General features: G+C 33.8%; 1 protein-coding gene and 1 pseudogene across 1 annotated transcript in view; one reads left to right on the top strand and one right to left on the bottom strand.

The window, feature by feature from the left end:
• Positions 1-22658, bottom strand: part of ROBO1 (roundabout guidance receptor 1) — a 474875-nt gene that overhangs the window by 150164 nt on the left and 302053 nt on the right. The gene's annotated exons all lie outside the window — the stretch shown is intronic.
• On the top strand, positions 1136-1528 carry LOC134391158 (small ribosomal subunit protein eS12-like; annotated as a pseudogene).

The raw sequence follows: 22658 nt of genomic DNA, 5'->3' as shown, positions 1-22658 counted from the left end.
CTAAATAGTAGAAGGACTAAAAGGTGTTTTCAAATTTTATTGAAAAATCCTCACAGTTTAAAATGATCTCATTAAAACTTCCCTAGTAATTGGGAAGAACCAGAAGAAATAGTTATTGGATTTAAAAAAAACCTCACACACACAACCCTTCTCACCAGTGTATTTTTGTGCAGCATAATTAAGGTTGCCAATTATAACATCCCCCCACCCCTGCCACCAACCCAAAGGAATATTTCTGTGAACCAAGCCTAGCTAGTACACACTGAGACACATCAACAAAACAAAGGGGTTTTTAATTGGTGACAATCTGCGCTAAATCATGATTACCATTCCTGAACATAGTAACTGTTAATTCCATGTATCTTTCGTTATCACGGCTGTCTGGGGCTTCAGAAAAGTAATGCCAAGTACCTAACAGGGCTTTCAGTCTCCAAGGAACATAACAAACATGCAATTGCGTGGCTGCGTGAGCTGCCTTTTCCTAACTAACTGCACAGCCCTTGGGAGCGTTCACTTAGCCTTCAGCTCTCTGGCAGACTAAGTTTAAGCCCTCTTTTTGCTGATAGCTGGAATCAGGCTAACAAGCCCCGACTAAAGGTACTAGAGATTAAGTTAGTAGAAAAGCAAATCATTTCATCACTCTTATTAACGATGCTATCTTCACCAATAACAGTGTTTTATGGGGTATACAATGCAATGCTCCTCAGGAAGCATTAGAAGCAAAAGAAAAAATAGTGAACATGATAAAAACAACTTGATAAAACTAATGATCTATCGAAGTAAAAATCCTGAATTATGAATCAGTCCTTAATGTTATTTGTATATGTGTGTATGTTTATTTTCTATATCATATAATGGAAATGCAATGTTTACGATGAAAGGAAATTAAATACTATAAAAAGCACATCTTCAATAGCTCTTCACTTGAACTCACTGTCTCAGGTGAGTTTACCATATGCAAAACACCTTCAATCAACAATGGGGATGATTAATCCATGTCCTGAAGAGCTATAAGCAGCCTTTTAGGCAAGGATAAGGAACTCTGGCTCTTTCCCTGCACCCCTTATTTCATGGAGGCAGAGGCTTGGGTGCTTAGTCTGTGTTCAAGATTTGGCTCCACCCATAACCCACTGCCATGGCCAAGGAAGGCCTTGCTGCAGGAGGTGTGATGGATATTCACATTGCTTTATAAGAGGTACTGAAGATGGCCCTCACCCACTGTGCTGGCACGTAGAATTCACAGGGCTGCCAAAGCCTTCCACAAGCCGCAAGCTCGTCTTTGTGTGCTTACTTCCAAATGTGATGAGACCATGTATGGCAACCTGGTGGAGGGCCTTTGTGCTGAACACTGGATCAACCTGATTAAAGCTGATGACAAGATATTAGGGAAATGGGGTGATCTCTGTAAAAGTGACGGAGGAATAAACCCTATAAAGTGGTTGGTTGCAGTTGTGTGATACTTAAGGATTTCGGTAAAGAATCTCAGGCCAAGGATTTTATCAAAGAATACTTCAAATGCAAAAAATGAACAGACAGAACGCTTGGTTCTTAAAAAGAGAGAGATAAACCGTGCTCAAAGTTGCCTCCCCCAAAATTCTAGTTCATAGCATATCATAAACATTGAATTGAAAAATAAAACTGCTCTGTGCCTCATTTAAGTGCATCTGCTGAACTATAGAGATCACCGAGATTTGATACCCACTATTGACCATTTAAATACATGTATAAATAGCTCTTTTTTAAGTTATAAATTTTACATTACTCATTTTTCTCTCTGAACTTTTATTTCCGTTCCAGTTCCGTTCCGTTCCGTTCCGTTCCAATTTTAGCTTTACGCAATATGCTTTTATGTTTGAAAGATTTGTTGTTGTTTTGTTGATTATCGCCCTAACAGAGTTCTCCACTTCAAAATAAAGAACTGTGGAATTGTTTCTATGTTTGCTGCTCTGGAGGTTTTTACATCTCTGAAACTGTACCATAGAAAGATCTGGATGTCTGAGCAGTATGCCTTTCACTTGTAAAGTAAAAGAAGTACAAATAGTGACGTCAAGATGGGAAAGGGATTTCCACAGCAAGATCGTCTTCAGGCACGTCAGTTTTAGGAATGATGTATATGGTCAGTGAGAATCTGGAAAATGTAAACTACCATTTCCGAACACCTTTGAAATCTATACGTATTTTGGTAAGACCACTGCCCTAAACAAAGCCCCCATTCCCATAATGTAGTCATCAGCTTTCAGGAAGTATGCAACTCATCTCTGTTATAATCTGAGACATAACCTAAAGTTCCAGAAGGTATAGGACCTCATAAATGAACATGCATTGACTTCTTTGAACAAATTTTTGTTAGAATTTATAAGTCTGAGCTGATGCTTCTATATGTTACATTCTTAATTATAAAATTTAAAGAAAAATAATCCAAACCAAATGTAATTATTATCTTTATTGAGTTTGGTAAATTATCTAAGGCCCAGTAGATCAAGGTACAATCTTATATGATCAATAGTCAAACGGGAATCAAATAAAGAAAAACTTAGTCTAATGGGTGCAGGAGGGCAAATGCTTTCTCTGGAGATTTTAAGACCTCTGCTTAAAATGAGGAACAAACAAATGGTTCTTAGGACCAGGTTAGCTGAGCAGTTTTTGAAAATATCCTATAACTGATTTAAAGAACTGTAAAAGCATTAGCAACTTCAGAAAACTGAAAAAAAAAAAAAAAACAACAACAAAAAACAAAGAAACCTCTGAGTTTCTTTGCAATGCTGGCAAGCTTTGGATTGCTTTCCTTCTTTAACAGACCCCAGTTGGAAAAGGAACATTTCTTGTAAATTAAACAAATGTATAAGGTTTAGTTTTTCCAAAAGGACCAGCTGTTACTTCTTTTTTTGACTATTTTTAAAAATCTTTTTATTATCTAAGTGTTAAAAGTTGTTTCTATTAAACCAAGTAGTTTATAACTAGTCAACAACTCTGATTATCATAAAACTTCTGTCTGTATTTAAAATGTGTTGATAAACTTGTTTTCTAAAGAGTAGCTGGGCTCTTTTGACATACGTGTAATTCAAGTTCGCTCTCAACATCAGCACCTCTTTAAGGGTTTCAATAAAAACTAAACAAACAAACAAAAAGATGATTTTAGCTATCAATTTTTAATCATGCCTACTTTATCAACTATTAGAGGGAAAAGCAAAATAACTGGTTATTGGTAGTGCATAATCTGCTGCAATTACTAACAATTTATTTTGACAAAAAAAGGCACACTTGGTGGCATTATACTTTAAATATCAATTAAAGTTTGATTTCTGAAATCAATGCTATAATTTCCTATGGACAAAATAAATATTTTTTTCTATTTTAAAATTCAGGATTCTAAAAGTAAATATGATGCTAAGTTAATTTGGTGTTTCTAGCCTTAATAATTGAGTTTTCAACCTCAAAGACATCATGGAACAATCCCCATGGTCTTAATGAGCAAAAAGCTCAGTCATATAAAGGATTATTTATTAGCTTTAAAAAAAAACCAGGGCAAAATATAGAATGCCCCCTTGATCTAAATACTAAAAGCCAGGAAATAATAAAATTAAAAACACGTTCTTGCTCCTGCTTTCAGTCATATTTCTACTTGTTATTTTATTTGTTTTTGTTTGTTTTAAATTCACTATTCCAAAAGAGAAATTTATGTGAACATATAGTAATGTGGGATATATATCACTTAATGTAATGTCACTAAACAAATGATGTAGCAGCATTTCTTAGTCACATGTTTCTTAAACTAATTTTTTATTTTGTTTTCCAGGTCAGACCTAGAAAAAAAATTTTACTTGAGCATAACAATTTCCTCTTTAACTTCCAAAAAGATAAAAAATAATGACCGACATTTCATGTAGGGAAAAATTGGTTATGTTTAACATTTATGATTAAAAGAATAACATTTTAAGAATTACTAAATTTATTGTCTTTACTAATCAAATTATTTGTGCTGTTTAATAAATTTAAATATTGAAAATAACACTATTTCTCTTTACTTAGAAATAAAAGGAATCAAAGGAAAGGCATCACAAAGCTTTGTGACCAGTAAATTAAAAACCACAACCAGCAATTATACCATGTTCTAGGATTTAAGGGGATAGTAGATATGTTGAAGAAGGTAATTAAATATGGAAGAAGAAATAAGGACCATACCACATGATAAGTGACACAAGAGACATGTATGTATTTTACTCCCAAACACTGTAAATAATTGACAGTTTCTACAACCGTAATTAACTGATTAAAGTGATACTTGAAAAACATACTACCATATTTCTAGCAGGGATAAGAGCTGACTATAAGTCAAGACTGGCAATTAAAATTTTGTATCCGGCATTACATGGTCACATACATTCATTGTTGTTAGCAAAGTGACAATTAAACTAAAATAAAGACATAAGAAAAAATGAAATTAATAAATTTCTGGTAGTTTTTTATTGGTATCCTAATGGCAAGGAAATTAGTGAACACATTTATAGCAGATACATAAATCCTTCTGCACTTAGAAACTGTTTTTAATATTTTAATCCATGAACACTAACTCCAACTTGAGTAATTGAAGATATCTGACACTTTATTATCTTTACCATTAAAAGGCAATTCATACTTTAGTCTTCTAGATTATAATGAAAATTGAAATATATTTTGAAGCAATTGTAACTTTTAGCTAAACACGTTCACATATCTTCATTACAAGGTTTGGTAATACATGCCTGTAATAAGACTTTTCAAAAAAAAATCATTTCCTCTTCATCTCCAAACCCCATACCATCCAATTTCCTGCCTTTTATTTATTAATCTTTTATTTTAATTCAGTAAACAAACATTTGAGTTCTTACTATATAGTAGTCATTGAAAAACCAAGCACTATGGGTCAAATGTGTACATGTGTTGGAAACTTGATCCCCACTGTAACAGTGTTAAGAGTGTGGGAAATCCAATTATGGTATTTGAAAGGTGGGGCCTTTGAGAAGTGATTGGATCATGAGGACTGGGCCCTCCTGAATTGATTAATCTATTTATGGAGTAATGAATTATCATGGGTGTGGACTGATGGCTTTATAAGGAGCACATGAGAGAGCTCTTCCCGTTCTCTTGTCAGATGATACCCTAAGTCACCAAAGGACCCTGTACAGAGTTCCCACCCAGAAGATAGTCCTCACCAGATGCACCCTCTGGACTGTGGAATTTGGAGCCTCCAAAATCGTAAGAAATAAATTTCATTTCTTTATCAATTACCCAGTTTCAGGTATTCTGTTATAAGCAACAGAAACAGACTAATACACCAAGTCTCCATCTTTGATTCTGCTAATCTTGAAACCACCTATAATACTTTACTCCATGAGAGCTCCTCAGACAACCCTCCACCCTCTGCACTCTACCTTTGCCAACTCCTACTGTATTTCCCACCTGCAACCCCATTGCCCACTTTTTACCTTATGCCTCAAAAATTGGCTGTCTGTACATGAGGGAATTTAAAGCCCACATAGTGTGAGCCATTTAATCAGTTAAGGTTAGTATGTGAAATAAAACTTTTATAGGGTAGAGGTGTAAGAGATGTGATTATGTGTTAAAGGATTAATTTTAATTAGAAAGAAGGCTGCAAGTAGAAGCTGACTGTTTTGGATGTGAGTTTTCAATAGATAACTATGCTTCATTCTAAAAGCAAAGGAAATTTTAAAACAGATTTTGTTTTATACTTTGGAGAAATGAGAGAGATAAAAGATAAGCAACCAAATCTATATTGTATGATTGTATTTTATGTTTGTTATTTTAAATCATAGAATGTTTTGGTTAAAAGGAATTTAGAAATCTTTTCAGTCCAAGTCTTCATTTTTCAGAGGGCAAAACTGAGTTCAGCAAGGTTAAGGAATTGGTTTAATGCTATAATAACCCAAATATCTTAGGAAAGCCCATTGACTTCTAATTAGATAATCATTATCCAATGACAACTTGGACAGATTCCAAAGATAACAAAGAGCTTCTAATTTTTAAAATTCTTTTAAAAAATGTTTTGAAATAGAATTGAGACTATTCCTGAAGCAAATCTAACTAGGGCTTTAATGGAAAGTCCTTGGCAGCCACAAGATTTGATCAAGGTGGTTCACTTGGGAGGGGCTCTTATTTCACAGTTCCCCCCTTAGATCAGCCCCAGTAATACAACACTTACAGGAGAATTATAATAATATAGTAAGTAATATCACTGTATTAAGCATTAACCACAAGGAAATTAACTAAACCCACTCCTATAACAGCCATTTAAATTTGATACTCTATCTGTTAGTTTACTTTCAGTTTTGAAAACCTTTCAAGCTTAGGAATTCCATCCTCAGGCTCCTGAATTTGTGCTGAAGACAATGTCATCATAATCTCTACCTGTCATAGAGACATAAGGCCTCTACTAATAAAATAAATGTTCATTCTGTCATCCTGACAGCTTTAAAAAGTGACAGCTCTCTTAAGACTGAATACTTACTTTAACATGAAAAAGTGCAAAGAATAATTTAGGGGTTTGTGTAATTTTTTTTTAAAGTAATATATCAGGAAGGTATAGCTGTAATTTTGACTGAAATCATAGCACCTCATTAATGAATTAATGTACATCTGAGATTTTTTTTTCAAAGTGTGTATTTTAGACCTGTGGTTTTATATTGTTACTATATTGTTACTATATTTTCTTAAAAAATAAGGTCTTGCATGGTTAAAGAGGAGCATAATTTTCATATGATAATTTCAGGCCTTCTTCAAGGACTGCATTTGCAGATCATGACAGGATATTGTTGTTTCCTGCTCCAAGTCTTGCAGAGAAGGCAAAGGACTCTTCATTTGGAATTGGGTTCAACCTAAAGTTTTGATTATATGTGGATGAAGGGACAGATTAACTTCTTAAATTAGTTCATTTATAAGTCAAACTTTACAGGATGATGGAAGAGATTATTTTAAACATCACTTTTTAAAAGTTTTCAAACAAATTAAGTATACTATTAAAAAGAAACTTTCATTTGATAAAATGTTTAATTCTACATATATACTAATCTTAGTTGTTTCACCGAGAAATAGCCTTAAACTAAAAAAATATATTATTTTTAAAACTTAGAAAAAGACATTTCATGGAAACAATCTTTTCACTTAGGGGAAGAACAGGAGAAATGCTGTCCATGTAAAAGGAAAGAGAAAATCAAGTATATTTTTAGAGTATTCTTTTTTTTTTTTTTTTTTGGCAGTTGGCCAGTATGGGGATCTGAACCCTTGACCTTTGTGTTATAACACCGTACTTTAACAAACTGAGCTAACCTTTTTTTTTAGATTATTATAGTAAGCATTAATATTTAACAGAATAGCACTCTAATAAGGCAGTTGTTCAAAATGTTATATAGTGTAAGATAAATACACGAGCAAGCCAAGGGGATCCAGTCTTACTATACCATGTACTTTAATAGAGGGCAAAGCTAGTTAAACAGATGGCACTCAGGATTTCTCAATGAATTAAGCATCTGTGTGTACATGTTGCATAAATGCCAATTAAAATGTGTCTGAGTAAATTTACATCCCTTGCTGATAGATAGTAAGCCAATCTTGCTGGCTCAGGATCAAGGTTAAACTTAATCATCTGCTGAACTTGCAGCAAGTTGCTCGCAAATTGTACAGAAATTCCCAGGGAAATAATAAAAACAGAACTCCTATTGATTTGTATTTATTTACATTCATAACTCATTTCTAAAGCCTTGGGCTAGAGCTCAAAGAGAAAAAAGTTACTATTTGTATGACTTGGCCAAGTATACTTTTTGACCATGTTTCCAACAAATACTGCTTTGATTAAAATGCCTGCCTGAAAAAATTTTCCTAACCTCCTCCTTGCAGCTTCCTAGTTGAGATAATTTTGCTTAAAAATTATCCTTTCAAAATGATCTGGAACAAAGGAAAAAAGCATGTGGCAGTAGGTCTATCATTTATATAGGAAGGAATAGACCATCTGCCTCATATTGACAGGCAGCCATGAAATTATCAGAAGCAAATCCTCCAAGAGGAACATAAAAATGGCTTCCCTAACATTATTCTTTTTACACAATACTTTGCTTTAACACCCACCTCCCACCTGCAGATCATTTGTACCTACCTACCTAAATCTTTGTCAGGATACTTTTGGCTTGCCTTTTTGAAGTTTGAGCTTTCTATATTCACTTTGGCCATTCTAAAGTAAAAATTTGTTATTAAAATAGGAATCACATTGCAAGGAAATACTACATACGCATTAAATATAATGTTCTTTTAAAAATAAAGTGACAAAATACAAAAGATAAAATGTTAATTGACAGAAAAGCACATAAAATAGGTATAACAAAGTTTTCAAAACTGTTTCATAAGACACAAGTGCAAAATGAAGTTAATATGTATTCGCTAAAAACAAAATAAGTCATTTATGTTTGGAAAACTCTATATATTGTAGTCCCTCTTTGGAGAACTACAATTGTCATTACCATATTAAAAATATTTCAAAGTCCTTCTGTAGAGAAACCTATTTACCTTTGTTGCCCTATCTAGTATTTTCCAAACACATTTGACCATGCCAAATTTATTTCATTATTTTTTCTAAATTATTTGAGGAGCATTATTGACATCTTCATAAAATAAAATCCTTAGGAATACACTTTGGGAAAGGCCAATGTAAAATATGTTTCTAACTTTGTAAAAACGCATAATCAAAAATATATATCTGTAGAAAGTACAGGCATAAAGAAAAGATACACTGTTAGGAGTAGTCACTTAAGAGAGCGATAATAAATGATTTAAATTTTATCACTTGTACATTTCTAGGTTTTCAATTTTTTATAATGAATCTACTTCTTTTATAAAAGAGAAAAGTATATATTATACTAAATAACATACAATTTTCATATATTACATAACTTGACATGTAATCACTTCTCACACGCCTCTACTACAAATAGCTAAAAATCTGGCCTTTTGTATGTAAAAGGCTTTGTGATAAGAACTGAACCTTATTTAATCTTCTCAAAAACTGGTGAGTTTTCATTATTTTACAAATGAAGAAACTGACATTTTGGAAAGTTGAGTCACTTCCTTACTATATGGGGGAACGAGGATTCCATCCTAGGTCTGTCTGATGTCTAATTCCACAGCTTTAACTGCTAAGCTCTGTTAAAACTTTGAGGGCAAGAACATATTTCATGTTAGGTATTGCCAAAGTACATCATCCTAGAATCTTACAATAATAACCAAATAAACCTAATACATACCATGTACTCATTTGCTATTAGGTGCAATGTATTTGTGTTTTGAATACTAACATTAACATTTTTTTGAGTAATTTATGATGTGCTAGAAACTAGGTTAAGAATCTGTTACACAATCATCTCATTAATTCTCACTTGAACTGTATGAGTTTAATACTATTATTATCCCATTTTATTGTTGAGGAAACAGAAAAATACAGTTACAAAAACCAGGATACAAACCATATCAGTTGAATTCTAAAATTGTGCTTTTGCCCATCAAATCAGTATAACACCGCAGAAGGGATACATTGTTATCCTAATATGAAGTTTTAAATTGAGTTCTTTCTTAAAAAAAAAAAAAGGCTTAAAAGACTTTAGTCGAACTTAGCTCACTTTAGTTTAATTGAACTTTCGTTGAATTTTCTTACATCAGTGTATAGAAGTCGATTCATTCTACTCATTTGTTTCTTAAAATGATTGAACTGTTATCTAAAAGTGATGAAAAAACCCATACCATAAATCATTTTAGATTTTAATAAATGTTTAAACATTGCCTTAAAGGAACATATGTTTCCAGAATAACATGGTAAAAACATTTTTTAAAAATATTAATATTCTATAACTTTCTGACTGATATATTTTAGACGGAAAAGGGAAAAACCTTCACGATGAGCACTATTACTCTAGACTCAGTGTGGTGTGCTAGACAATTCCCAATGCTCTTTTTTTTTTTTAATTAATTACATCTTTTTCCCTCTGTTCAGATACAGAAAACTGTATCTGGCACAAAATGGGTGCACAAAAATGTTGGTATTTTCTTTACTACACATCTTATTGGTTTAAAACTGAGTCCCTTTAGTATTGTATCTCATTTTCATTTTAGTATCTCCACTAGGCTCCAATGTCTTGTTTATCTCTGGACAAGTGAGATCTGGCACTGTTCCTTTCACAGTAAGGAGCTCAATAGACACTTTTTGAATAAACAAAATAATCTCATTTATCCCTAAAACAATCCTAGGAGGTGTACTAATTTTCTTGCTCATTTTCCAATTTAAGAATTTTGCCAAAGGAATAGTAATTAGTATGTGGCAGATGAGGACTTAGGCAGGGTGCATCAAATTCCACAACCAAGTCCTTTCCATTTATTCATTTACTAGTTATTTAGTTCAGCTCTAATACTACACATGGCCATGCAAACTGCAATAATCTAAAATAATTGCACAATTTAAATATTTCCACCATCTTTATTGTTTTCAAGGGTCATGATTATTTAAGCCAGGCTTAAATTGGAAACTCTTTTAAAATTTCTTTTTTAATTGCAGCAATGATACTTGCTAAAACATCCTTTAATAAAAAATTATAATCTACCACTTGAAAGTCAGAGAGGAAGCTCACTTTAACTTCCATAGCCTGGTAAACATTCATTTTTATAAAACCAACAACAAAAGGAATAAAAAGTTCAAACTGTGTCCCTTGCTCAACAAATGTGGGAAAGCAACAACAGATATTAATACCAATAGTCTCTAAAGTGGCTCCATTTACTTTGCATAATAAACACATTCAGAAATAATCTATTCACCAGGCTAAATATGAAAAACTTAAAAACGTATTCAGTATTTTTCATTTAATTGATTTCTACCAAATATATATTAAGTCAATATCCACCACTAGTTTGATAATACTGTTCAAAGCATATCATGAGACTTAAATGAAGAATGGACTTTGTCCAATTTTCTTAAAGACTCTTGCATTTAGTAGATTTGACATATCTGAGTTTTGTATATCACACACTTTGAAGAAAAGCATTATGTGCACATATTCCTTTGTACAGGATGCCAATTTGTACCCATCATAAGCTGATTAACTGGTAAACATACAATGAAATTCTATCTTTTGTACTGATTAATCTAATAGGCATTTTTCCACTAAATTACCCAGGTGAACACAAACCTTGGACAATTATATCCCACTAACTCATGTGAGTAATTGCTAGGGTGGAAAATTATAGCACGTATGAAGGTGCAGCTATTCATTTCCAGATGACAAAACAAAATCGGGAAAAATTATTTTGTCACACTGAATTCTATCCAATTTATTTTATTAAATGTACTTCTCATGTATTTAATAGAAAAGTAGTAAAATAACTAAAGTAAAATGAGACTGGTAAGACTTCTAAGGCATGTACTAAAGGACTGCAGCTACTTACTTTGCAAAGCACTTCACTCAGCATCCGACAATTTAGTCACTATGCTGTGCAAAGAGGCAAACTTACAGAAAAAGGAGTGATGGCATTTGCCTTTAAAATGGACAAAGATCTTTCTTCAACTTACTGAGAAAAAAAAAATACAAACTATCCCAGCTTTACAGTATTGAGAACTTTTCTAACACCCTTGCCTTGTTTTCTTTGGTGCTTCTTCATGGTACTTCACCATACATTAGTTTTGTGGCCCACGATCTGCTCTATTGTTTATAGAAGAATTGTTGACTGGGAACCACTTCTGGCCTTTGATTGTAAAGTGCTTTTTTTTTTCAGTTGCTTTAGCTATTGCTTTAACCAGTTGCTACTGAGGTTCATGGACAGACTGCCCCATCAGCACTCTCTCTGTCTCTCTCTCTTTTTTTTTTTTTTTGGCAGCTGGCAGTACAGGGATCCAAACACGAAACCTTGGTGTTATTAGCACCACACTCTAAGTGACTGAGCTAACCGGCCAGCCTGAGCTCTCTTGGCGGTTGAGATTTCAGCATCTTATTTCACAGGATTGGAGGAGGCAAGTGCAGAGCACAGAACTCCCACAAGCTTTCCATTTATGCACAATTCTACCCTGATGCATATAAAGCATACCTATGGGATCAGAATATTATCTCTATGGTTTTATGTTATGTTTCGCATGTTATATCTGTTTATTTTTTATTATCTCTTTTCCCCACTCATCTATGGGTTCCAAAAAGCTTTTTCCCAGAGCACACAGAATAATGTTGAGGAGACAGAAGACACTCAATAAGTATTGTTCAACAAAGGACTGAATGAGTGAATGCCAAATCCCCAGCAGAAGCTCTCCTGTGTGAAGAAATTCTTTAATAAAGTTTCAATGAGGAATTAGCCCTTGGTAGCTTTAAATGGGATTGTATAAACAAGTAAACCTTTAGTCATTATTGGTAAGAAATACACTCACCTGTTTACATAGGCATTTTTCTAAGTAAATTAATATATTACATTATTTTATTAGTGTGTATAAATCTGGATAGTCCGTGTTTAAAAGTAAAGACTCTGGAGTCAGACTGCCTGGATGAGAATTAGCTCTGCCATTTACTCAGTATGTGACTTTAGACAGATTGCTTTTTTGCTTAAATTTCTTCATATAAAAAAAGTATAATAAAATATGGATTAATAGTAATAACTCTGTTGGAGAATATATGTGACACTTGAAACAGCACACAATACACTGAAAAACAGCTACAAATATTAGCTATTATGGTTGATATTAAAGTAGTTGCATGTTCTGCTTAATAAATATTAGTGGATAGTATCTACAGTATAATTATCACTATTCTTAATTTCATTGAGAAGTTGATTAGATTAAACTGGACCCCAGTGATTGACTACCCTTAGGTGGATAGTAAAATTTGTTTCCTGATTATGCAAAGTTGAGTACCAAACTCCTGACACGTGCTAACCCAATTAGAATATAGATATTGTGGGAAGAGTCACCTTTAGCTAGGAATTAAAACAGCATCAATAACATCTTCATATAAATAATCTATCCTAACTGATTACATTCAGAAACATTAACTTCTTATGAATGGAAGGGGCAGGTTTAGAGAAAGTGCACAGCAATGTCAATTTGAGGAGGCTTTTAAAATAAGAGACAAAAAATTTGAAAGAGAAGAAGTGAAAGTTCATGAAGACAATTTTGCTTTACAATTTTGCCCAGTGCATATATATAACAAATGTCATCTGGTACCACATCATTTTTCATATTACCATTACTATTGAAATTGATTTGTTTATAGTTGAAAGTCATGTGGAATGGATGTAAATAAACCAAAAATGCACCTACAGATTAACCACTGTTGGAGCACATACCTGATCCTCTTTAGTGAGTACATTTTTTAACAGTACTTTATTTTAAAAGAGTCAAAATAAAAGCTTTGGCTTATTTTGTATTAAAAAAATTGTTTTCACCTGTGTTGCTGACTTATTAACTGAGATTGAATGCCCCAACTACATGTTAAGGCAACATATTAAAATAAGATACAATATCCAAAAGGTAAAATATCTTAGCTGCAGGGAAAAAAAAATACTAACTTGTAGAAAATAATCTGGGGTTAATAAACGCACAAGTTTGATTTTACATGGTGCCATTTTTGTCTTTCTACTAGTTTTTCCACTCCATACATCTGTATGCCCATATATCAACCATCAGATAAACACATCCCCTAGAACATTTCCTGGTGGTATTTTGGTATCATACTTCTTCCTCCTCCACTGCCAAAATTTTTTAAAGTTGAGACACATGGCCTCAACTTATTTTCTCAACCTATTGAAACTCTTCTTCATTCAGCTTTTAGAAATCTCTTAGTCGTCTTGCTCAGAAAGCCTACTTTCAGGTTCTGTGCTACTTGATTGTTCTGGAGAATTTATTGCTATTGACCCTTTCTTCCTTCTGTGCAGTCTAGTCTGTCCTGGTGCCCACCACATTCATTTCCACCACTTTTCCTCTCCTGTCTCCAACTGTTCCTACTGGTCTTCTTGAATAGATTTTTCTCTACTTTTTCTTTTAATGTGATTTTTGAGGTTCTCCATCCTTTTCCCCATTCTTTTTACACTCAATATTTTTCCTGATTGAATATTATTCAGTCCTAAGACATTACCTACTATCTTCATGTGAGATGCTCCAGTATCTATAACCCTAGACCAGATTTTTCTCCCAAGTCCTAAACCAATAGTTCCCACTTCTTGGTACACAACCACTTGGATGCCTCACAGGGCTGAACCATAAACACGTATGGATTTCACGAATACTGCTACTCCTCCAAAAATAATAGATAAAATAGTAACCACTTTTATTCCTGTGTATTTCCTATCTAGGATGTGAGTAAACTAAGAAACCCTAGCATCAACCTGGAATCCACTCTCCATATCAGACCTATATCCAAATAGTCAAATTTATCACAAAACTTTCTCTCAAACCATTTATCTTCTTTCCAACCCAAATTTTATATGTTAAATCTGATTCTAACCAACTTCTTCATCTAGATGAACACTAAGCATTTAATCCATCTAGGTGGACTCAAAGCATACACTATAACTCCAAGTGGGTATATAAAATCTCCACAAAGGTGAAGCAGTTAGGACAGTCTGAAATAGTTTCCTATGTGATTCTAACATAACATGCCACTCCTCCCCACTGTTTTCTCTGTGTTCAGGGTTGAAATCACTCTTATAATCCCTTTAAGTGGCTTTTATCCTTAGCTGCACACTGAAATCCCCTGGGGAAATAGAAAAATTCAGATGTCTGCGTCTCACACGAGAGATTCAGAAATAATTGTTCTGAGATGTGTCCTGGGGGTGATTCCAAAATACAACCAAGGTTGAGAACCATTGTTCTAGACTGATATTATTTAAAGTGAGTGAGCAACACTCCAGGGTTACAAAAAACGATCCATTGGCTTAGGATATTAATAAAAATTCTATTAATGCATATTTATAACTTAATGCTTAAAATTGTAATAAAATTTCATATGCTGTTTAAAATATAGATAATACTTTAGCATTGGTATACACTGTTGTATAGTAAATAAAGACATTTACAAAAATTGTAGTGTGCATGCAAATGTTTGTTACTAAATAGGCATGTAACAACCAGAAAGTTTGGGATTCTTAGCTATAAACTCCATCTTTCGATGCAACTGTTTACAAACTGGTCTCCTTTCATCTAGCCTGCCTGTTTTGCAGAGCCACGTAATTATTCCACTGTAGTTATCTTCTGAAAAACCAAATATAAACTTGTCATTCCCTTGCTTTAAAATCATTAGTGACTCCAAGTTGTCTTGTTTAATTCCAAGATGATTGTTTAACTAAATAACCTATAAAAAATAAGTATAAATTCTTTACGTGACTCACAAGCACCTTCACAGTTTCTCTTCAAACTCTACAGCCCTATTTCTCCCCCTTTCTGTCCCATATCTCATGCTAAAATATTTTTCCTTTAATCTAAATGTACCAGGTCCCTGTTCACATTTGCTTTCCTTGGTTTACAAGGGCCTTTTTCTTCTTTTCTACCTGGTAAACCTTCATTTAATTTGCAAAAGACAATTAATACAGAGATCTTTTCTCAAATATTGCAGGATTCCTCTAGACAGAGTTAATGAAATGTCTCCTAGAGAATTTGTCTCATACTGTGCTGTGGATTGAATGTTCCCCCCAAACTCACTGCAGCTTGATCTTCATTGTAACAATGTTAAGAGGGTGGGAAATCAGACTATGGCAGTGTTGAAAGGTGGGGTCTTTAAGAGGTGATTGACTTGTGATGACTATGCCCTCATGAATGGATTAGTCCATTCACAGAAAGGGGTTAATGGTTCAGAGGGTCATCACAGGAGTGACAATTGGGGCTTTATAAGAAGATCAAGCGAGCACATTAAGGAGCTCTTGCCATCCTTGCCATGCAATTGCCTGCATCACCACAGGACCCTGTAGACAGTTCCTAACCAGAAGAAGCACCCCCTGGACCATGGACTTCCTAGCCTCTAAAACTGTAAGAAATAAGTTTCATTTCTTTATAAATTACCCAGTTTCGGGTATTCTGTTATAAGCAACAGAAAATGGACTAATACATACTGTGGTCATTTCATTACATGTTATTCATTATGTTATTATCATACATGTTTGTTTGTTCCCATTAAGTACTGAGATACTCAAAAACTAAAAATTGTCTTTCATCTCTACATCTTTTCAATATTTGGCACTAAGCTAAATATATAATAATGGCTTAATATATGTATGTTGAATAAATTGATTCAGTTGTTCCATAAATATTTGTTGATTGCCTACTATGTGCCATGCACTGTGAAAATAAACACAAAAAATTAATTCCTGACTACATAATGAAGGAATAATGAATTTTAAAAAGTAAATGCATATTGTTTGTTATAAGAAAAATCAAAACAAAACTAGACATTACTAAAACAAACAAAAGTTATGTTAAACTACTTCACTATAGTAACCATTTACTACCTATATGAGCCCAAGCGTTAAGTCCAAACTGGCATCAATTCAAGTTTTGGTTCAAAATGTTTAGCTGTATGCCTAAGGAAACATACTACAGTCTAGGTATAGAATGTATGATTACAACATACTTGTGAATTACTAAATGATAATGACAATGCATGAAGTTAATCTAGGAAAATTTAACAATGAATTTAAAAGTAAATTGGAAAAAAGACATGTTCTTCAAAGAATGTTGAAGTTCTTACACTAAAGGGAATAAAATAAATGTATATTGTATTTGTACAAAAATAGCAAAATATCTTACAAAACCACTTCATATAAGTCAAATTGGTCCTGGATATTAAATTACCTTTATTTCTTAATTTCTTTCTTTCTTTTTTTTTTTAAAGACTGGTAAGGGGACAACAACTTGGTGTTGTCAGCACCACACTCTCCCAAGTGAGCCACAGGCCAGCCCTATTTCTTAATTTCTTGTAGAATTATCTTGTATTCCATTAGCGATGCAACTGTCAGGGTTACTTATTCAATAACTTAGAAAAGTTTTTCTAGTCCCTGGACTTCATCTTCCCATTTATTATGTGAACATGCTCATCTAGGTAATTTCTAAGTTCTCATTCCATAATACAACAATTATTAAATGGGTAACCATGTACAGTTGCACAGGTATTCACTGCACAAGGGCAAATGGGTCTGAAATGTAGTTTGACCTCCACTTGCCAAGCTATGCTCAGGGATGTGACTGCCTAGAGAAAGAAGTGATTTTGCATAAATAGCAAAAATATACAGTCTAAGATTATAATCCTATATTAAAGTGAGATACACTATGAACACATTGCAATAAACACACTGTTATAGGTATATAACTCATTCTCTTAAACTGTTAAAACAATTAACAGACTCTACTAATTCTTTTTCTTTAATTTCTGTACTTACTCCCTTTCATTTTGAAAACATAGTACAGTGGGGATCTTAACCACCTGTACAGTGGACAACTTCTCTTTGGAAGGCACCAAACTCTCATCAACTTAATACCTTCCCCTACAAAATGGCTATCATTCATTATTTTATTATTTCACTGCCCTCAAAACACTGAACTGTGGGTTGCTTATTTGATAACTTTTTTCTTTTAACTGTCTTTGCTTTCCCATTCCTCCTACTCCTCATACATACCAGTCTTGTTTATTTGCCAATTAGACAAATCTCTTTTCAAATTCTGCTCATGATTCAATTCCTTTTTACTTGAAGATAAATAAGGAAATCCTTTCTCACTTATTAGTACCTTCCCTCCTACAATCTGGTTCGAGACAAACCTGATTCCAATTATTCCTACAATTTGTTATTCCTAGTAACTCCCACATCTGTCCACCTTATGTTTTCATTATAGTAATATAACAATGTATATTTATCCTCTGTGTACTTGCATTCATTTAGCTTTGTTTTGCAAGTTATAATGAGTATATAAATGCCCTTTTCAAATCACAGACATTTTATTTAGTTTCCTTTTGAGCTCATCACTGCTCACAACAGGCAGTAAGTAGTCCTATGAGGGATATTGATTTTCAACAAGTAAATTTGCTAAATCAAAATCAGAATCAATATTTTTTTAAAGGTGCCAGTGAAAACTGTTCTCATTTATAAAACTCACAATCCATCAAAGGCACATAAATTAATGTAAACTATATTTATTTTGAAAAACACATAATAAGTAGATAGAAATACATAAGGGCACAAGTTCTATGGTCAAACTTCTACATATGAAAATGATTTCATGACTTACTACCTATTGTTTTTCTCTGCTATCCTTATCCTCTTTTGAAAAGTAAGGTTAATAACAGTTTCTGTAACATAAAGTTGATGTGCATGTACCTTAGAAAAGTGACTTCTTATTACCATAGCCACTTATGTAACGGATTGTAATATGAGCAATAAGTACCAGAAAAAAATACATTTATGAAAGTGTTTTATAAAGCAAGTTTCAGTGAATTTCAAGAATTATTTCTTTATACTCTTGTTAAAATTATCGTGAGTGCCTGGTGTGTGTCAAGATGATGCTACATATTTCATATTATCATTTAATTTAATCCTCATGAAAGCCCTGTGATTCAGGTATTATCATTTTACTATTTTACAAATGTGAGATCCAAGTCTCAGAGAAGTTAAGCAACTCACCCTAAATCACACCACTAATAAATGAAAAAGCCAGGATTTGAACTTTAGATGTGTGTATCTCTAGGGCTAGAGCTCCTAAACCGGTAATTCTCAAACTTCAGTTCACATTAGAATTACCTAGACAGCTTTGATAAAATATAGATTTCTGGGACCACAAGTTCTCAGGTGGTACTGATGCTGCTAGCCAAGGAATCATATTATGAAAATCAACAGTCTAAATGATTAAACATACTGATTTGACTGTTTGAGTAACCTATAATATAATGAATTAGTAATTATGTGGGCATAGACCAGTATTTCAAGATTGTTATGACCATCCATAATGTTTTTATAATCTTCCTGTGATTTAGGACTTAAAAAGCTGTATTAAATATCGTCAAATCCAAGTGGTACTGTGTATTTAATTGAAGTAAATCAGAATTTTTTTAATAACCCTATCCTGGTTTTTGGAAGCAAGATGTTACTTATTTATTAAAAAGAATGAGTCCATCCAAGATACATAATAACCATAACTACTTTCACTTTAATGGGCTTTATTTTGTATCTGCTGGTCCACATTTTCCTGAGTAAAAGTCTCATTTAAAACAAGCTGTCACCTATGCATGGTCTTCATCTACTAGAATCATGTATACTGATCAAAGAACAAGTCAAAGAATTTGAATTCCAAAGGTCACTCTCAGGACCTAGAACATCCAGGATTGCCAAATAAAATAATTAAGTCTCTGATATCAAACTTCAGCTCCCCACTTTGAGACCAATTATATTGTTTATTTCTAAGAGGCATTTAATATGTTCATTTCCCCTGAAAACAGTCCTATCACTCTTACAATTTGAAATAATTCCAAATTATCTAGTAGTTCACCATGTCTTGGTGGGGTTTTTTTGTTAAGGAAAAAAAAAAAAAAAGCAACTGGAATCCCTAGCACATTTGGTCCTGTAATTACAAAATATTAGGGCTTTGTATTAGTCCATTTCTATTGCTTATAACAAAATACCTGAAACTAAGTGATTTATAAAGAAAATGAAATTTATTGCTTATAGTTTCTGGGTCTGGAAGTCCAAAGTCTAGGGAACACAGCTGGTGAAGGCCTTGGTAGTGGCAACACTGATGGCAGGGTATCAAATTACAAAATGGTGGAGCAGAGAGAGAGTAACCTCCTCATTCACTCTCCTTTTAAAACCCCAGAACCACACCCCTGACCACCATGATTAATCCATTCATTACTGCATGGTCCTACAATCCAATCACCTCTTCAAGGATCCACCTTTCAATCACTACAATAGGATTCCCTACCCTCTTAACAGTCACAGGGTAAGGCCAAATTTCTAATACATAAAACTAGGGGGACACAATTCAAGCTTCAGTGAGTTTTGGGGGAACATAATTCAATCCACCACAGGCTGCTCATTCAAATTGGCAAAAGTGACACAGCCGAAATTAAATTCTAAATGTATAAGATGTCAAAAATGAATTGAGAAATTAGAAAAAAGATTTCTATAAGGTACTGTATAACTTCATAATTCTATAATATCATATATCACAGTGGGAATTAGACAAGATTGCATACTATAAAATTTTCATAATGCCACAACTAGGTGTATTATTCAGAAAAGTAGACAAATGCCTCCACAACTTAGAGGAAAAGAATTATGAATGGACTTATTTCACTAATCTAATATGGACTGGGCCAAACATCAAGATATGAGAGATCAGTATTGTCATCCAAAATAATAAACCTACTTAGTAAGTCTGAATAAAGTGCTGAAATCTATTTCTAATAAGTGTTGACTGAACTTGGCAAATCTAGAAAAATAGACCACACAAAACTCAAATTTTACAAGTCATCACTTGTTTTGTGTCTCAGGGGAATAGAATGAAAAAGAACAAGATTATCACTTTTAATGATGAAAATAAGAGAAAAATTAAAGCTAAGATATTGACATTAATAATAGCATTCTCATTTCAAAAGCATTAATTTGGATCTGACTTCAACTTTTGGCTCAAATGTACAAATAAAACTAGCATTCAAGTATGAATCAATCTTTTATTGAGTAAAAATGAGGACTTTTCCATAATCTCTCAGCACCTTAGAATAAAAAAGTTAAGGATTCACTCTCAGTAATGACTTCTGACTAACATGTTGAGCAGCACGGATTATTTTTTACATACCAATAAAAATAAACCACACTGTTAAAATATAAATGATAAGTGTCACTGTGTGGTCTAAGAAGTTCCCTACCTTCTGTTTTTACTACATCCTTACAGAGATTATAAATGACCCGCCCCTTATCTTCAGTCTCTTCCACACTCTTCATATCCTTTAGTCTTAAATGAAATTTGGTTAACCCGAGAGAACACGGGGCAGCTCTTGCTGCCTCAGTTTTCCAGTGCTAGGAAGAAGTGCTCTCATTTCCTCTCAAGCTCATTGAGACTTTTACTTCAGACATCTATACCTCCAAGAAAATCTGCTCCCTCTTCAAAGCTCAAGCGATTCACACATACAGCTGCCTCTCCCATCTCATCACTTTGAACCACCTCCTCTACAGAATCAGGATTTGGGCAATTCAATCCCATCCATCCTCCTCTCCCTCTCCCAAATTCTACCAACATCTTGGACTAGCTCAAGGTCTAAATAGAGACTCATGTAAAATCTTAACTTTTATAAAAACTTTTATAAGAAATTTCACCTCCATTTCATTGAGCCTTGTCCTCCATTGACCACACACCATGAACTTTGGCAAAAACTGGGGGTTGTTTGAACTCTGAAATGTAAACTCTCGAATCTCTCTCATATCATTGACAGCCTGTTTTTCGAGTTTTCTTCTTCCTATTACACCTGGTGTGATGACCCTAAAACTCATTAGAACATCCAGGTCTTAGATGCCACCTCCTCATCATCTTTCCTTTTCTCATTCCTCTCCTAAGTTTACAGCTCCTTCTGTGCAGCTTAGAACTTGACATCCAGTGCTTTCAATACAGTTGTGTGTCTCTTGATAACAGGTATACATTCTGAGAAATATGTTATTAGGCAATTTCATCATTGTGTGAGCATGACAGAGTGTATTTATACTGACATAGGTGGGATAGCCTACTACACACCCCACACATGATAAATGCATTGCAGTATGACTTTACGCAAAGGCTGCGATGTCACTAGACATTAGGGGTTTTTCAGTTCCATTATAATATTATGGGGCCACCATTGTTCAAGTGGTCCATCATTGACTAAAACATCATTATGTGGCGTATGACTGTATTTGTATCTGTAAAGAAACTCAGCTTCAGATTGCCAACACTCCCTATGCAATTGGATTAATCAACAAGGAAAAAGTATTATCTTACAAAACATAAACTCCTGAGGCGACAAATCTCCAAGACTGATCCATTCTCCAGGTCAGCAATATCCCTAAGGATCCAGGTTTCTTCATCTTCCCACTCTCCAGTATTCACTTTTTGCATTTTCTTCTCCATCAGAGTTGATAGACGGCTGCTGTAATTCTAGATCTCCTATACAGAAACAGTATCAAGGGCTAGGAGCTGGGGAGCAAAGTGCCATCTCAACCTTTTGAAGTAGCCCTAATGGGACTTGTCTTCATATCTCATGAAAGGCAAGGAAGAGGTCAAACATCACTTTCGAAACCAATTATCATTAAGAAAGTGGGATAACATAAATAGTGATTGATTCTAAAGCTAGTGAGAGGATTGTCCTTCCCTTAGTCTTACGGAGTAGAAATGGACATCCCAAATCAAAACTGTGGATCTGCCAGCAAGGATGAACAGGAAAATAGTTGGCAAATAGACAACCAGAAGGTCTGCTTCTCTACTTTCTTGCCGGTATCCATTTTTCCTTCCTACATTTCTTTGTTAATGGGCACACTATTGCATTAGGAGAGGATCAGAGAATTATTATAATATTTATGGCTTCTAAGATTCTACACACTCTCCTGCAGGTTAATAAAGGAATTCATGCCAGTTTGCTAAACTGTCTAGT

Source organism: Cynocephalus volans, chromosome 1 (genome assembly GCF_027409185.1).
Source record: "Cynocephalus volans isolate mCynVol1 chromosome 1, mCynVol1.pri, whole genome shotgun sequence".
Classification (NCBI taxonomy): Eukaryota; Metazoa; Chordata; class Mammalia; order Dermoptera; family Cynocephalidae; genus Cynocephalus; species Cynocephalus volans.
Note: the sequence above shows the minus strand (reverse complement) of the source record. Positions and strands in the feature narration are given on the sequence as shown.